The 5,694-nt window shown below is 36.7% G+C and overlaps 1 non-coding gene across 1 annotated transcript; it reads left to right on the top strand.

Annotated features, from left to right (window-relative positions):
- Positions 1-2,552: 2,552 nt before the first annotated feature.
- TRNAN-GUU lies at positions 2,553-2,626 on the top strand. The gene has a single exon. It is a non-coding gene; the product is annotated as a tRNA-Asn (tRNA).
- Positions 2,627-5,694: the final 3,068 nt, after the last annotated feature.

Raw genomic sequence — 5,694 nt, 5'->3', positions numbered from 1 at the left:
ACTTTGCGACTTGCTCATGTGTCAATGTCCCTCAATGACAGGGTCACTACTACATACACCGGCCCCTTCGGCTTAGCTTCTCGGAATTTTAGGTTAAAAAACGACATATTTGGCTTGATTTGACATTTTTGACTTGAACCCTTACATTTTTTACCTTTCCGAAGCTGATTTTTTTTTAACATAGGTAATTATGAATCAATTAATAGAGTTACATTTTTTACCTTTCCGAAGCTGATTTTTTTTTAACATAGGTAATTATGAATCAATTAATAGAGGTCCTAGTGGACAGTTATATCAAGGACGCCAGTGTATTCCAGGCTCACAAATCATCATTTGTTATGCACTCAGGTAGTATAGAAAATCAGAGTGTCCTTGAGATTCAGGTGTAAGGGTAAACTTGTACAATACTAACTTTTGTAGAAGCTTGGAAGCCATTTTAAATCTCTAGTGAGTTCAAATGATTTCAATAATGATAAGCTATTGTATTTTTATTTTACCTTTATTTGAGTTGTCAGAAGTGGGATTTGAACGCACACCCTCTACCTATTCTATATAACTATTTTTATAAAGAATAGCACTTTATAAAACAAAACATTTCTAAGTTATAAAAGCTCGATTTCAACTTTTTATAAAGAATAGCACTTTATAAAACAAAACATTTCTAAGTTATAAAAGCTCGATTTCAACCCACCGACTCACAAGGACCAAAACTTGAGTCCTAAAGCCTTCAACAACTCAACCATCTTAACTATTTATTATGAGACCTAACACTGGTTGAAGAGTGGAATGAAGCAATCCTTATAAGGGTGTGGAAACCTCTCTCTTAAAGATGCGTTTTAAAACTTTTAAACTTACACGATACGTAACATGCCAAAACAAACAATATCTGCTAGCAATTGGAGAGGGACACAAAACATTAACTATAAGGTTGTGGATATCTCTCCCTAGTAGACATATTTTAAAATCGTGAGGCTGATGGTGATACGTAATTAGCCAAAGTAGACAATATCAGAGGTGAGCTTGGTTTGTAACAAATTGTATTAGAGTTAGTCATTGGGTGGTGTGCCAACGAGATTGCTGGAAACACAAGGAGGTGGATTGTGAGATCCCACGTCGGTTGCAGAGGGGATGAAACATTTTTTATAAGCATGTGGAAATCTCTTACTATTAGACGTGTTTTAAAACTGTGAGGTTGTCAACGATATGTAATGAGTCAAAGTAGACAATATCTAGGCTAATACTCATAATTTGTTGGAATAGTTCAGTTGGTTAGAGCGTATGATTGTTAACCATAAGGTCGGAGGTTCATCTCTCTTTTTATCAATGGGAATGCATCATTCCATTTTAGTATATGAAAAAATTTAACCCTCCAACCAAAGTGGACAATGTCATATAATTATGTAGGTTCGTGATTCCTAACATTGTTACAGTCTTAATCTAACATTCTTAATAATAATATTGTGTTCTTTTTAGGGGTAGCTTCAATACAAAAACATAATGTAAAAAATATTTTAGCATAAAGCAGTTACATCATGCATGTTCTAGTGACTCTAGGTCCCTAGAAAACTAGGGTCGTTACATATAATCTACACCTAAACATTCTATAGCCTAAAGAAAAACCCATGGCAACTCGCTCGATCAAGGACTCGATTACCGCCTACAAGTAGGTTACTTATTTAGTTGCACTAGATATTTCTTTTCCTTTTTGGGTGATCACTAATTGTTAGTTAAGGTCATAGAGGAGGGTCGTCCCAAGCCATCAGTTCTATATGTACAAGTTGTTGTCCTTAGTTTTCGAATCTCGTTCCAATTTTTATCAAATTTTTCTTTGTCACGTCAGTTCTATGTGTTACGAATTATTGTCCTTAGTTTTCCAATCTCCTTTCAATTTTTATGAAATTTTTTCTTTGTTAGGATGTGTCATGAATAATGATTTGAAGTCTTAGAAAGTTGAGTTATTATAGTTGTGCTTTGAAGTTATTACAGTTCTTATATGCTTAAAAAATCATGTCGTGACAATTTTAAATCTCCAGTGAGTTCAATTGATTTCAAAAAATGATATGCTATTGTATTTTTATTTTACCTTTATTTGAGAGTTGTCAGAAGTGGGATTTGAACCCATGCCCTCTGATCCCGCATTGGTTTGAGAGGACAATGAAAGAATAACTTATAAGTGTCTGTAAATATCTCTAGTAGCGTGTTTTAAAACTGTGATTCTGACGACGATTTGTTACGGTAAAAAATGGACAATATTTTTTAGTGTTTGAAAATGGGAACGAAGCATTCCTTAGAAGAGTGTGGAAACCTCTCCCTAGTAGACTCATTTTAGAATTGTGAGGCTGATGATGATATGTAATGGGCAAAATCGGACAATATTTGTTAGCGGTGGGTTTGGGCTATTACGAAAGCTATCAAAGTAAGTCACCAAGCGTTGTGCCAGAAAGGACGTTGGGCCCCCAAGGAGAGTGTATTGTGAGATCCAACATTGGTTGGAGAGGGGATGAAACATTCCTTATAAGGATGTGTTGGGCTTGAGCTATTACAAAGAATTAGCTGGAATAGCTCAGTTGGTTAGAGCGTGTGGCTGTTAACCACAAGGTCGGAGGTTCAAACCCTCCTTCTAGCGATGGTAATAAGTCTACCTACTCTATATGAACTTTAAGGTAAATTAGAGGTGGAGTGTGAGTGATACATTTTGATTGGCTTGTTAGGATGTGACATGAGTCTACCTACTCTATATGAACTTTAAGGTAAATTAGAGGTGGAGTGTGAGTGATACATTTTGATTGGCTTGTTAGGATGTGACATGATACAATACCCTACAATGCTATGTGCACTCCCTTCCCTCCAGTGTATAACAATAGTGTGAGTGTATGCTAGTTGAAGCCCAGGTCAATGGGTAGGTATGCGAGCTCGCATGGGAGCAAATGTGTGTGTATGTAAGTCATGAGTAGAGAAGTATGCACATCAAATTCTACCCAGACACGAATATGAGACCAAGGCCATGAAATGATATTTTATGATAACCATGATTTCATGTGTTTGCGTGAGTAGAGAAGTAGTGGAATTATTTAATGAGTATTTCTTAAAATACTCAAGACATGCACTGCTCTTATTTTTTAGGTAAAGGCAAGGCACCTCTGCACAAATGACGATGTCGAGATGACGACCTTGGGATCCAACGTACACAACACTAGTGAGATAGAGGGGTAGGATCAAACGTACAAAGACGGTTAACATCATGAGAAAGAAGGAGAAGAAACAAGATGTAGACAACGAGTTTTGATACAGAGGAATGAAGAAAGGAAAATGCATGGAAACGAGTGGAGAAGATGAAGTCCACCTGCTTGGACCCAAACTCGAATACCCGCAACCTCATTCCAGTCAAGCAACCCCATACCCAGTTTGGTCTAGTAACTAGATACCCACCAACAATCAGTCTAGTAGTCTAGTTCCGTCTACCTGCTCGGACCCAAACTCGAATACCCGCAACCTCATTCCAGTCAAGCAACCCCATACCCAGTTTGGTCTAGTAACTAGATACCCACCAACAATCAGTCTAGTAGTCTAGTTCCTATGTGCTTTGCCCAAAACCCACATTGAAGCCCAAATACACAGAACACAGCCCAACCCACGGATCCACTACATAGACCTGTGCGCCCACATGAACATTCAAGACCTGCTCCTCGAACCACTTTGCAACCTTCTCATATGTCATTGTCCCTCAGCGATAGGGTCACTGTTGCATACACCGGCTCCTTCGGCTCGGGATTTCGGAGTCCTAGGCTAAAAAATGGCGTATTATGCTCGGTTTGACATTTTGACACCGACCTTTATGTTTTTCGCCATTCCGAAGCTTATTTTTACTTTAATAGAAATATTTAAGGTCAGTATAACGTCTTATTTCTGAAGTTCAAGTTAAATTAAATTAGAAATGTAAATTACTAACGAAGCGAGATGGACGTTTTAATAGGTAACAACAACTGACAACACTTGGAGTAACTTCGAGAGACAAAATTCACGCTCGCATGTGTGAGTCATGTGTAGGGATGTACTACACATCCAATTTTTCCAGACTAGAGGCCACCCCTATGATATTTTTAACAATAGGTTCCTAAGATCATTAGTTGCATGTGTTTCCATTCCCTAGCCTCAATAGTGGAGTCACTTATGAGTATTTCTTAAAATACTCAAGCCTTGTGCTACTTCTATTTCAGGTAAGGGCAAGACGCCCCTATATAGCTGACGACGACATCAAAAATAAAGATAATGACATGTGCATAGAATAGTAGTATTTTATTTTCTTAGGCATAGGTTAGTATAGGGCATTTTTACTTTGATGTTTTAATTGTTTTAGAAAGATGCTTTCAAATGAGTAAGTTCATGACACTATTTTAAGATGAAGTTTAAATGCTTAATTTCGTATAAGAGAATAGGATATGCTGACGGTGGCAACTTTAGGCTAATAGAAATCTAGGGTCGTTATCGTTGGTATCAGATCTCTAGGTTATAGATTCAGTAGACTTACCTACGAGATAGGCTTGGCACGTTCCAAGGTTTTACTATCGATGTCCTGTCACCGTCACGTATGTCTTGTATAAGATAAGAAAAAGAAATGTCTTTAATTGCATGTACTTTTTTTGTTTACTAATATTGAATGTAATTTAGTATCAAATATGTTGAGCTCTAACTATATGATTTATGGTAGCATTATGTTCCACCTAGTTGTATTTTTATGAATATGTCATGTTTGCTAAATTATATGTTGTGAATATATGTGATATGATGCAATTTATGTTAGAGAGATATAGACTTAAGAAAAATTATATATTGGTTTTAGAATCATGCCACGTAAAGGGCACGGGAGAGGAGAACGAGGATGGAGACGACCCTGTATTAGAGTTAGAGGAAGAGGTGGAGGTGAAGATATCCCTCCTCGTGAAGGTTTAGTGACTAGAACGGACGCACCTTAAGTTGTGCTACCTTAGGCTATGGACCTCCAATAGCACTGATAGATGAAATAAATCTCACTACAAACCTGATGTGAGAATCGTTTCAGGCACTACGATCATGCTCACTCGACAAGCCAATAGGGTGTGGAAATGGGAATGAAACCAACAAGCCAATAGGCCATCCTAACTGCTTAATGTTATACATAAGAATTACTATTTCCATTGGTGTGATTCCTTTTAGGGAACCATAAGTAAAACAGCTAAAACTTATTTTTGAACGTGGACAATATCATACTATTATGGAGGTTCGTGATTTCTAATCATCAAGCATTCTCGATGAGATTTCATAGGTAATATTATCTATCCTTTTCTATTGAATCAAAACCCTTGAATTGATTTATAATGTTATAGTAATTTTCCTTTTCTATTAAATCAAAACCCTTCAAGTGAATTATAATTTTCAAGTTCATTTTTGGGGTATCTTTGAGTTTTCTATCATTGTTACTTATTCTTAATCGAGCATTCTCGATGAGACTTCATAGGTAATATTATCGTCCAACCTTTTATGTTGGATGAAAACCCTTGAATTGAGTTATAATGTTTTAATAATTTTCAAGGGTAGCTTCCGATCGTTGAAATAAAATGTAAATGCAACTTTGAGCCGAGTTTTTTTAAGGTATCCCTTTTAAGGTGTTTGATGTATATTGACAGTACGTATATTGCTCTCTGAGTGTTAAACCTA

This window comes from Cucurbita maxima, unplaced genomic scaffold (assembly GCF_002738345.1).
Source record: "Cucurbita maxima cultivar Rimu unplaced genomic scaffold, Cmax_1.0 Cma_Scf00204, whole genome shotgun sequence".
Taxonomy (NCBI): Eukaryota; Viridiplantae; Streptophyta; class Magnoliopsida; order Cucurbitales; family Cucurbitaceae; genus Cucurbita; species Cucurbita maxima.
The sequence above is the reverse complement of the archived record's forward strand: the minus strand, read 5'-3'. Positions and strand labels throughout refer to the sequence as shown.